The sequence below is a fragment of the Charadrius vociferus genome, unplaced genomic scaffold (assembly GCF_000708025.1).
Source record: "Charadrius vociferus isolate BGI_N301 unplaced genomic scaffold, ASM70802v2 scaffold906, whole genome shotgun sequence".
Classification (NCBI taxonomy): Eukaryota; Metazoa; Chordata; class Aves; order Charadriiformes; family Charadriidae; genus Charadrius; species Charadrius vociferus.
This window is the reverse complement of record NW_009648878.1, coordinates 167,404-180,939: the sequence shown is the minus strand read 5'-3', so window position 1 is coordinate 180,939 and position 13,536 is coordinate 167,404.

Genomic DNA, 13,536 nt, shown 5'->3' with positions numbered 1-13,536 from the left:
GCAGGAACAGAGAAAACTGGAAATATTTTACATCCTTCTTAACACCCTGGATCACTTAAATGTTTCTGAAAGATGGACAATAATATTTAGTAAATCCTTTTGTGATTGATTGCTTGTACCTTAGTACCTGTGAATTCAAATTATCCTTCTGCTATGCCTAAGAACATGGTTTTCAACTTTGTAATATGCATTTTTAACACAAGTGTATTACTCTAAACTTCATAGCTCTTTTCAATATTAGGATCCTGGCAGGATATCTATCCTAAATATTTTATAGTGCAGCAACACTTAAATGGGAAGACTATTACAGTTAAAGGGGATAAAGAAAAGTCTTGTAATTAAAGCCAAATTATATTATAAAATAACAGTATTACAAGTGAAGATTACAAACTTTTTTTTTTTTTTTTTTTTTTTTTTTTTTAAATTTAGATCAAAGGTGGAAATACATGCAGTATACGCATAAAAGCACCATAAAAGTGAATGTGAAGGTCACTGCCGTGCCTGGTTTGGAGCACTTTTGGTTCCTGGTGTTCACGGCCTAGTTTGTGTATCACCCTTCTCCAAAACACCTTGTTTAAAGCCACGTCAATTGTCAGGTGCCAGAACAGAGCTGGACGCAGCTGTGTTGTAGATGAGGATTTGTGCTCTATAAAACACAACCACTGAAGTGCTGTGGGATTGACGGTGCCTTAGACATCAGCTGGTCCTAACAGGGCAACCAACCCCTTCTAGTCCAAGGAAATCCACCTCCACAGAGCACAAACATAGAAACGAACAAAGAGCAGGATGCCTCAAATGAAATTAGAGACATGCAGATTTAACTCCTTCCATAACCAGAAATGGAATAAAGAAATGCATTCTCTTTTAGAGAAGGAATTGGTTCCGGTAATGCTGTACCTTGCCTTGGGAGAAAGAAGAAGCCTTTCTACCGTAAATGATTCTTCTCCAGGACTGATGTTTTTCTGCCACAGGATGGACTCTGCAGTGGGGAGAAAGGGAATATGAGGCTTAATGACTGCTTTGTGCTGGCTTGAGCTGGCAATTGAGAATTAAACTCAGTGTAAACATGAATTTAAAATATAAAAAGGTCTTTTTCTCCATTTTATTTTTCTGTTTATAGGAAGTATAATAGTATAAGAATAATTGTCTTTCTGTAAAATATTTTCTAACACAGATGACAAAGTTTTCATTAAAATTGATAAATTATGAAGTAAAACAAAATAAAATATTCTGAGATTAGTTATTTCTGATGTAACTCCAATGAAGTCCAAGGAGTTGCATGAAAATTAATTCAGCTCAACAATCTTTATCCTACTTAGGGCAAAACACATCACATGACATAGTTTATAGTAGTTTCAGCTACTCCTTAGCAAGCTCAAGCAAGTAGCTCACTCAAGCAGGTAATAGATCTCACATGAAAAAGTAACAGATCATATATTGAGGCATGCAAAATGACGTGTCATCACAACAAAATGTCAACTAGTAATTCATTACATTCCTACAAATAAGTCAAGAAGAAATAGTCAGCATTCAATTACAACGAAGTGTGCTGGATTGCAACAGTTAATTTACTTGCATATATTCCCTTCAGATATTTGGCTTTTCACTTTGTAGTTAATATTGCACCCTAATAAAAGAATTTATTTAGGATTTTAGAAGAAAAAAACTTGAAATTCAGCAAAAGTGAATTTTTCAAACTCTGTACTGATTTTTTAATGCATTCAGGATTACCTGGAACTTGTCTTGACATTAAAGGTCATCTCAGCAAAGACAAATGATGGACAACAGCATTTTTGGAGTTATCAGGACAGGAAGTTTAATGGAATATTGGTTAAAAAGTGTGGCTAACAGAGCACAGAATAGTCTAACATGAACTATATAGAGACTTGGTAAATTTATAATAGCTTAATGAATTTACCCGAACCACTTAGTCTTAATAATCCTACAGGCTGTATTTATAGTGAGCAAAAAAACCCCCTAAGATAAATATTTCTGTTGCTTTTCAGGTTGACAAGGCTCCTTTTGCTTCTGCATCCTGAGCAGTATCAGGATCTGGCATTATTCTACATTAGTATTTTATGCACATTCCTTACAATTGTGAGTATTCATGAAATTTACATTACCTTTTCTCAGCAGTATCAAACTAATTGCCAATATCAAATGACGTTTGCAAAAATACCATATCTAGAATTCTACAAAAATAAAAATATTTCCATATGAAAAGAATACCTAGTGGATCCTTCCCAAAAATATTTAAATGAAAAACACTAAAACAAGCATATTTTATAAATAGAATAAATAATGCAGTGGAACAGAAGACTGTATGTTATATTGCTATGTGAGATCATACTATCACATCTAAAGATCTATAAAAATTTAGTTGATTTTGTGCATCTTCAATATGAGTTCATAATACACAGTACAGTTGCTCCTTTTGAGCTTCCAGAGAGTACACTATGAATGAGTATTAAAAATATTGTGCATTCTGTGTTATATTTTCATAACATAGAATGTTCTTATTTACATATTGTGTATCATTCCTAATACATATTCAGAGCATATATTGTAACGGCTCCTTTGGAACCACTAACATGTATGCTGTGAATGTGTATTAAGAGCAGAATGCATTTGCATATTATGAGTCCATAATACTGAATGCACAATCAAATCTTTGATAAAAAGTCATTGCTATACATACAAGCAGAAGTTATTTTCTCATGCTTCTCACTCACAACTGTGCCATGTTGCACAGTCATTTCTCACCCATACCTTTACAACTCACAAAGAAAAAAATATCCAGTACTGCAACAATTCCATGAACTATAGTTTTCTTGCAGTAAAATCTTTCATGAGGTCTTTTTTTCTCCCCTTTGTTCTAGCTGATAATTATAATCGATATTTTCTTTAATTTCCTGAATATATCCTCCATTTTGGCATCCATATAAATGACTGGACTAAGGTCTTAGCATCAAACGCTCATTTGGATATTACATGTGAAATACAGGTCTTAGGAAAAACAAACATAAAAATAAACCTCAGTCAGTTCTACTAGTATTTTTAACTGTCATGATTTTGTTTGTTTGTATATTTGCCTAAAATAATAGGGTTTTTTTTTGCCAGCCAGGAGCATACAATTCTCTAGATTGGGCAGAACTAAAATTACAAAACAACATTACAAAATAGCATGATTACAAAACTTCATTTGGATCAAAAAAATGTTGTTTTTCTACATTGACAGATGAGCATCCTGGCAACCCACGCAAGTAAAGATGGAAAAAGGTACCCTTACTTGTCTAAAACAAGGAATTAAAGAAAAATAGTCTTCTGCCTCAGTTTCTTGCTTAGCTAAATGAAAGTAATGCAAATCTTGGGTCCAGGCCTGATGTCATTCTGTATCTATGCTCACAGGGTAGGGATTTTCCCCAGGAAGCAAAAGAAAAGCTAAGGCCAACTTGGCTTTTGCCCAGTCCCCTTCCTCATCCTTTAGACTTGCTGGAATAGCTGGAAAGACACAAGACGAAATTATCTGTATCATTTCAAGGACTGCATAGTGATCATACTGACTATTAGTTTTAAAATACTTTCAGTTGTATTATTTTAATAAGCAGTACTGAAAGGTATTTTATAGGTCTGATATCACTGCAGAGACATTAACTGCAAAAAGTATACAGGTAAGTATTCTGGCAATTAATGGCAAGTATAAACTACCAACCATTCAAGAACCAAATATTTATGCATGAGTGTAACCATACCTCAGCTAAAATATTAATCAAATCGTAAAACACAAATTAGATTCAAAAGGTGCCCAAAATAGCTGGTACTTTTGGATCACATGTATGGGGATGCAGTCCAGCCCACTGAATGATGGACACAATAATATTCCCCATTATGGTGTGTAATATCTGCCACATATCAGAGGGAGAGTGTGTGTGTGTGTATGGACATAAAATCACTGGAATTTTAGTGTTTTCCCTTTAAAAGAAATTGTTAGATTTTAGTTTAGCGAGGAAGCCTATTACACTGTACAAATTCCTTTGTTTCTCTTCCTTTTTCTGTGGTTTATTTCAAACATTTTAAAGTATTAATGAAAATGCTGTAAAAGTCATAAAGTTAAAGTATAAATTTATCTAACATTGTTTTACATTATAAGACCTATAAACAGGCTCCTGTAAACTTATACAGGCAATTATTTTGAGGTCTGAGCTGTTTTCTTTTATTTTATGATTGTAAATAAAAGTAAGATAGTTTGTACTCAATTATTTTATGATTCTAACATAATAGCTGCTCTCTCTCAGAGATTGTTTTAAGATATAAATGCCAGCTGTCCATAAGTTACCTTGATTATCAGTGATCAACACAACCAAGTTAAATACTTTTCTGTGATTTTCCAAAGTGAGCTTTATGCCTTCTCAATAAATTATTTGGATTTTTAGTTTAATATGCTTTATTATAATAAAAGTAAACTTCTTATAACCATGATCTACAGCTAAGTAAAAGTGAAGCAATTGTGGCATTGCAACTTTCACTGTAGGATCTCTGGTGTTTCAGTCCAGTAGTCCAGTCCAGTATAGTCCTGGATCTCTGACCAGTTCCCTGGTTTTTACCCAAATTTATTATGTTACAGAAATAACTTTTTTTTAAAAAAAAAAAAGTCAGATTTTTTAATGCAATAATAGTAAATCAATCCTGAGTTTAATCCAATACTCTCCAGAGTCTAGTTAAACTTTCAAGTACACTTTCATTGTGGGCTTCAAGAAGATTTGACACCTGTTTTTTAGGGGAAAAGGTATACTTTTAATTATTTTACACCATAAATATAATTAAGGAGTAAATCAAGGCAGCAGCACAAATGCTACTGCCATTTTTTTCTCAGGCATTTGTCACTTCCAGCAGGGACATGAGACATTCCAGCACACTCCATTTTTCCCCACCTTGGCATCAGTCTGTTCTAAGGCTGGGATTAGGAGTGCTCCTCCTATGGTCATCCCACACTCTCCACCCAAAACGGTAAATACTTCTCACCAGAAGTGTGTCTTTCCTGCTCGTATGACCATTTTGGGGTAATTCTGGAAAATAATCCTATAAAGTTTAGAAAAGGGTTATTGAAGTGCTCTCTCAAAACACCACAGCATCACCAAGGTCTTATTTTCTTGAGGAAAAAAATAGACTTTACACCTGGAAATTTGTGTGAAGGAGCACTCAAGGCCTATATTCAATACGTATCACCTTCTGCCTGCTATTGTAATGGTATCAATGATGATAAGAATTAAAAAAAAAAAGTTAAATAATCTGTGAGAATGTGAAAATCATGCAAGTCATACTGTAAAAGCATGGTTACATATATGAAGAATTTGTACCAGAAACCCTAAATCTTCAGGAACATCTAAGTTATCAGCCATTGAATTTTCTTTTTATAAAACTGTTGCTAGGAAAAACAAAACATGAGGGTAAGCAGAAATATGAAGGTATACTATTTTTCCTTTATAATACCAAAAAAGAACTCTCTTGTATGACATCCACAGCTTCTAATATCTTGTCACACTTTAAATTCTCCTTTATGGGATTTGTTATGGAATGAGAAGTGGTGAATAGCACCAACAAGATCCCATGACAAAGGAGACAGTATAATACTTTTTAAAATAAAGCAGAAGATATTTGATCTCATTTTCTCAACATAAATGGGTGAACTTGGGAACAATGGAGTGACTTTGGCCTCACATTGCTGCAAACGACATCAGAATCTTGACCCATGGATACAGCAATCTAAAATACTGCATTACTTTGCTCTGCAGTTTGCAGGGAAATACCAATCTGGGAATCTGGTAAAATGAAGTGAAGGTTTTAGAAATACACAACAGATTTTTGTACGTATACGTTAATGTTTGTCTAAGTATCTGTCTAGACACCCATAGTTAACTACACTCACAATGTGCATGCGTAAAGGATATGCTACAGTAGACCATGAGATTATACATTTATCCTCATTTGTGAAGGTGGATGCCTAGAACTCATGAATGGAAAAAGATATATTATGAAGTATTTAATCCTAATCAATATTTATTAAAGGAGACAAAGTAACAGTAAGGCAAACCTACAGTACGTTAGAAAAAAAAGCAGCAAGCTGGATTTCTTATCTTGCAATAGTTAATGAAGTTCTATGATTTATTTTAACCCTGAAGTGGGTTTTAAAAAACCCTAATTATATTAATGTACTAAAAGAAATACAATTGTCACTTAGTTTCATTAAGCATGACAGGTGACAGTTCCAAAGATAAATGCTGAAACTTGTAAAAATTGCAAGTTCAGGTTGAAGTGACAATAATATGGTAGCAATGGGATGGAATTGTGCGGCTCACCACATTAATCAATACTACAATTTATTTTTTTAATGTATGAAGAATGTTTGATTTCATTAATTTATGACTAGGTTCTTTCTACTTAAGTCTTCCTTTCAGTCTTTGGATTTTGGTTTTATTTTAAAACATTCTGGCTATTTATAAACCCACAGGCAATCTCATAAAATATCACTGTTGGGAAAGAATCAGTTTTGTGCATGCCATGTGCAATTTGGGAGACTGATAATATAAGTAAATCAATTAAAGGGGATGTGGCTCCATTAAGAATGGAAAAGTTGTGCTATTGTCACCTGTGATATACTCTGTACAAAATCAGAAGATTTGAATTTGTTCAGTTTATGGTATCTCACTTATCTTTGCAAACCACAGGCAACACCTGCAATCCCCTAGCAAAAGCTTGCTTTTTTGTTTCCAGTTGTAAACACGTACACTACTGTACCAAGTCAGTGTTCTATTTAGGTTAGCACAGCCTGTACCATAGTGCCACAGGTCTGAAGCTCTTCAACTGGGACTGAGAGGATTCTACTATAAAATATTTTCATTACAACTTTATGATTCAAAACATAAACACACACACCCACTCCTTGCTGCTGTGCACAGATGGGCTTTGCTCGTGCTGTACTTTGTGATAGCCCACATAGTTGAGTTTTAGTACTTTGGAATAAGAAAGCGGTTAAAAACTTTAATATCTAATACAGTTAATGAGCAGTGGCAAGGTGTGTGTACAGTAGACGTTTATGGATAGCTATTGGCAAGAATGCTTGCAGCACCTAGAATAAGAGCTTATTTGGGCTATTTTCTTTAAGTATGGATAAATAACATATATACAGTAATTGATATCTAAATTTAAACTTCAAAAATGTCAATAATGAAACTGTTTAAGCAATCTGTTTCAAAGTACTATAAAATCAATACATGAAGGGTTTCTGGAGCAAACCTTTAGCTCTGGTTTGGGATACAAAACGCTTTCCAAGTAAAAATTCAGGCAGTACTGATCAGACAGTACTGAAAACTACCCCTCTCAACAGGTCTAAGCATGTTTTGACCCCATTAGGGACAAGAAATATTGTAAAGATAGAATCATAGAATCACAGAATAGTTAGAGTTGGAAGGCACCTTAAAGACTGTCTAGTTCCAACCCCCCTGCCATGGGCAGGGACACTTCCCACTAGACCAGGTTGCTCAAAGACCCATCCAGCCTGGCCTTGAACACTTCCAGGGCTGGGGCATCTACAACTTCTCTGGGCAACCTGTGACAGTGCCTCATCACTCTCAGAGTGAAAAATCTCTTCCTTATATCTAATCTAAACCTACACTTTTTCAGTTTAAAGCTGTTATTCCTTGTCCTATCACTACCTGATAGGTAGGATGACCTGATAAAGAGTCCCTCCCCATTTTTTCTGTAGGTCCCCTTTAGGTACTAGAAGGCTATAAGGTCTCCCCGGAGCCTTCTCTTCTCCAGGCTGAACAACTTCATAGGAGAGGTGCTTCAGTCCTCTGATCATCTTTGTGGCCCTCCTCTGGATTCACTCCAACAGGTCCATGTCCAACAGGTCAACATTTTCATGTTGAATGTAAATAAATAAATTACGTCAAGTGCAAATGACCATGAACCTGTTGGTAGCTTTCTCTGCTAATATTACGTATTTCTGCTTTCTGCATGTTGTATAAGCTTTAAGTTATGGACTTGCAACTTATATTGCTATTTACAACTCCTGTACATCTGGCTCATTATTCTCATGACCTACCAAAATTCACATATAAGTGGGTAATGTCTCTTAAACTTATTAATCCAGTTTGATTAAGAGACAATGTTCATAGTGGAGGAGTATATGAGGCAATTTATGGCTTTTGAGGGTAATTAAATGCTAAAGTGGAGCCAAGGCATTTGATAATCACAAGAGCTATTTATTGCTGGAATATTCCAGCCACATGAACTTTTTTCCCATCAGTCAGTAAGAGAAGCACATTTAACAAACAACATTAAGAAGACAGGTTTTTCTAGGTAAATGAAGGTTTGAAATTCTATGATGTAACTGAAGTTAAGAACCCCCACTCGTGTCCCACAAAGGGCAGGTATAGGTAAAGTATATACAGAATTCAGAAGGAATATGTTATCTCCCTAAGAGCAGGGCTAAGAAAAAATAGTTTCATGAGGGAGTTACCTGTGTAGAAAATAAGGGCTGAGGCTGAAGTGTGAACATACGTTATCTGAGTTAAGATTTATGACCCATTTTCATATTGCTACTGTAAATGAGTAGCAATTATCATCTGCCAAACTGGCCTGTTAGCACATGTTGGAAACAAGTCCAAAGCGGCTGCAATTCTCTGGTCTCATGGGAACAGGCCTGTTTCGTTTATACCTCCAAAAATATAAATGAAGTAAGGAATGACGCCTTAGGAAGAGGCCACTACGGAATTAGGAGAAGGGAGGCTTTGTTGGAAAACCCTCATAAGAGCTTGGAAAGGAAGTTGGAGTTGACGATTTGGGGGATTTTTTTGATTTTTCTTTTTAGTTAATGCCATGAGTCACAAGTAAAAGGCCAATGCAGGGATGCCTCTCCATAATTATTTAGACAGTGAATACCAAGAGACTCAGATCATTCAGAGACCCCCATACAGTAGTCTGCTATACACAAAATAGCAATATTTGGTAATTTTATTTTTTTACAAAGAAGGCGTCACTAGTACTCGTGTAAAAACAGGGTAACATCTTCCACACCTGAACTAGTAAACACAAGAACGTTAGGCTGTAACATTAGGCTGTAATCTGGTGACTTCCAGAACTGGGGCAACCAATCTATACATGCCAGGTGACATTTCTGGTCATCATTCTCCTTCGTCCTATTCCTCTGAACTCATATGTGTCAGTCTAAAGTGGTATAAAACTCAACCCTCTTTTCATTAAGTGGAAATGAAGAAAAAAGGTAGAAAGAAGATGCTGGAGAGTCGGGCAGGCAGGTTTGGAGGGTCTGTCTAAGTAGACTACACAGAAAGCAGGTAGCACTGCTTGCAGGGGCAAGCTAGAACTTCCTTAACTGCTAGTCAGAAAAGAAACATAAAGTGTTTGTCCTTCTCGCTGACCGTTATGGGGAAAAAGAAAGGAAGGCCTCATTTGCCCTAACAATTTTCTGGTTTCCATTTTCCAACTTTCTCAGTTCATATCCACTAGCAATGACTCGCAGAGACAAATGGGATGAAATCCAGATTTCTGAACGTACCTAATGGTCTTTTTTAACAGCATCCTAGCAAGGGCTGGAGATGGACTATTAATGCACCATAAAATACATAAGTACTTCTATTTACAGTTGCTAGATGTCTAATTTCAATGTCTAGTTTCTTCACCTAGGTAATTTCAGAAGGAGGTGGGAAGACAGAGGGACACAGCGTTGAAGGGTGGCACTGATTTTCACTCCCCTTTGCTCACAGATGCTCTATAACTGCCTTATACACATGGTGTCATGCGGTGAGAGAGCAGAACTGAGGAACTGCCGTGTTGAGTCACTCCAGAGACTCTGCCAGAGCAGTCTGTCTCAGAGAGCAGGCAACACTGGGTATTTCAGGGAAAAGTGCAAGAAGTCAGTAATAAACATGTGGAATATTTCCTTCACATCTACACATGATGAGATCATACTAATTTGCAAAGAGCTGCTTTTTCTTTACCTCAGACATCAGACTTCGTCCATACAAGAGATAATCCCTATGCATAAATGGTTTATGCAGTTCAATCATTACATTCTGTTCTTCTCAAAGAAATGTATAAAATTTCACTCTAATGTGAAGAGGGATTCCAATTTTTTCTCTAAAAATCACTCAAGCCTCAAACTGAATACAGTCTCAGTGCATCTAAATTCTGAGTCCCAGCTGCATTTCTTTAAACATAGTTTCTTCTGCATCTACCATTGCCTTTTTTTTGCTTGTTTTTAATGCAGGAAACCTCAACTCTCTTCTAAAATCTACCACAAACTTTCACTGTATCTACAAGCAAAGCAGTCTTTGCATGCCTTCTTTTTTATTAGCTAGGAAATAAGGGTGGTGGTATTTGCTTCCCAGGAAGGTTATGTTCGCCTGAGATCCTGGGACAGCACGCACCAGTGAATTCTAAGCGGTAATTTTTTGTTGAAAATCCCAAGACGAGAATTTGGGGAATTCGCCAATACACCTGTCAATCATCTTCCACATGACCATGTCAGGAGACTCCATTAGGAGGCACCATTACCAGATTTTCAGTCTTGCCCGACTATCAGCATTAAGTTTGGCCTGTCTCACCCGTGGTATTATTGACAGAGATGGCTTTACCCACTTTCGCTTTCCTCAGGCGGTCAGAAACGATGTGATGACAAAATAAAAGCTACCACTGAGAGAGCAGGGTAGTTATCTCTGAAAGCATACTGGGGCATGGTTTCAGAACAATCCCACAACACTATTTAGAAGTTGACTGGTTTCTTGTTAAGGATATAGCAAATCAGTTTGTTCATTCTTGGGATGATAATGCCGTTTCACTGAAGTACAACTGAGTTCCTTTTACATTTCCTGTGTGCAGCAAAAAAAAACCCCATAACAATACTGTTGAGCCTTCTGAAATGAATGCCTCTTGAAGCAATAAATCTGTTAAAGGAAAAAATGGTTTCTGGGCACCAGGGCTATGTGTTTAAGGATTTGAACTTTCTTAATGCCTAAAACCTGGAAAAAAAGTCCAGAAAGGACACCCAATTAGAACGCTATTGACTCATCCTGACAAAGGGGGGGGGGAGGGAGAAAGGGAGGAAGGAGGGAAGAGATCAAGGCTCACAACAAAAGACCTATTCATTTATAACAGCTTGGCTGTGGAACCATTCCAGCATGCTTAAAAATACTTTATCCATTAGTTGGGAACTATTTTCTAAACGACAACTTGCTGCCCACATCTGCCCACAACCAGCTCCCTTTTCACATTGAATGCAGCAAGGTTCACGTTGTCAAAAGCAGCTTGCCACCTCTTCTGGACGTTGTAGGGGGGTGAGGCAGAGTAAAGCAGAGGTGCCCTGTGCGAGACAAAAATCCCTGACCTCCAGAATATAGAGAGGGGAAGTACAATGCTGTTCAGTTCCTCCCAGGCTATTTTAAGAAAAGAGGACAAACGAATACAACATTTAACTAGAGTTCTCCTCACATGAAAAACAGGAAGATCACTTTAGGTTAATCAAGTTATTAAAAGTAAGATCACTTAATGCCTCAGTGTGTGAGCTCAACAGTAGTCCTCTGCAGTTGTATGTGAGGCTGCTTTGTGTTAAACTGATCACACACCTGAATACGATCATCAAACATACATCACCAATCTTCTTATGTATTAGCCAACAGATAAACATTTTTAATTACAAATACTATATACTTATTGAACTGCAGGATTTTTTTAAACAAATGGTTCCCTCCCAGGAACACTTCTTCCTCAGTTATAAAGTGGTATAGCTAGAACTATTAATATTTTATGCTAGGGACTGTGGATACAACTTCATATAAAAGCTTTTCTTTATCTGAAATGTGACTGTTGCTGTAAAGTTGGCATTTCTACCTTTTCCCAGTATTTTGTTGCATACGCTTTCAGAGCTTAGTTTGAGGAATATGAATGTCTGGTTTAATGTGTGTTTATTTCTCTTGACACATACGTTGCATCCTTATGTTAGTTTGCATTGAGACTCTGGAGGAGATGCTGGGAGAATATTGTGCAGTTGATCTTCTCATCAAAGTATCAGCTTTTCTAAACGTGTCAGTCAGCTACAGCAAAAAGTACTCTATATTACAATATATGCTGTCTGATTCACCTTCTTACAGGGATCATCTTTATAACCTTTTCTCATGTGGATATTCTTAATAACAGCAGCCCTATGTAAATGCAAAAAGACTACATCTATATCTACAGCATCTGTTTAAAGTAAAAATGCAGTGAGCAAATGCTTAAGTTCTTAAAACAAAGTATTCAATAATTTATATTTAGGGGTTAGATTTTAGATATAGAGCAGCAAGGTTTGTAAGAATTCCTTGCTTCCTTTGCTTAGTTTAGTTGGTTACTTTCAAGCTAAGATGGAGAAGCAGTGATGAAAGTGGGCTTTGTAAATACATATTCATATGCGTCCAGTCGCGCATAAACATGGTTGTATTGTACAGAATACAATGAATGCACAGTAGCTGCCTTTTTAGCTTCCTGAGACATGATAGCTCTTAACCTAGGTTTGCAGGTACCTTGAAATATTTATGAATAATACAATACAGATTCTAAAATATAATCTCCTTTTATGAATACTGGCACATTGTAACCCAGCTCTGCAGAAGGCCGAAGAAAAATGGCAGAGCAAGATCAAACATTTGTTTACATCTCACCTCCAACAAAATATAATTTTACTTTGGCTGACCTTTAAGTGGATATAACAATTACGTAACGAAGCAAACCACAAGTCAAATAGAGACAGAGACACCACAGGTCACACAACGTATGAGAAACAAAATCCATTTATGGTTTTATCACAAGAAATGCTATCTAAATTTTATGTGCGTTCCTGGACTTGTAAATGTTTCTAATTTAATGGAGAAATGTATCCAGATTTTAATAGCTCATTTCATTTTCTAGGCTACATCAAAGAGCAAGATGACCTCAACGCAATACCAGGAATGAAAAGAATTCCTGAATTCTGAGCCCAGCCGCAGGGTAATTTCAGAAGCCTTCTTGTCACTCTTGACAAGTTGATTTTTTTTTTTTTTTTTTTATTATTTAAGGGCAACATTTACCTACTGCATAGGAACACTGTGAAGATTAATTCATTTGTGTGCCATGTGAAATATGAAATGTGCTGAGAAACAATTCTTAGTGGTGGAAGTGCTAAGGGCAGCTGTGGTGCTGTCGGCACGCTGTTCAGGAGAAAGTGCCTGCTTGGCTCTGTTGACTTTAACCTCCTTGCTCTGTCACTCCCTCCTCAGAGAACACATCAGGGCAGAAAGGAAAGGGTCTCAGGGACTGGCTCGTCTTTTCAGTCCACAGTGGAAAATGCTCTGTGGCCCTCAGCCTAAGCCAGTGCAGACTGCTTCCATGTCCTCACAGCAGATCAGGTGTTGAGCCTTGCATAAACTTTTCTCTCGTTGGAGCCTGAACTTCTCTGCCAAAAGTGGTTGTGGCTGAGGTTGGAGATTAACATATATGCAGAGTTGA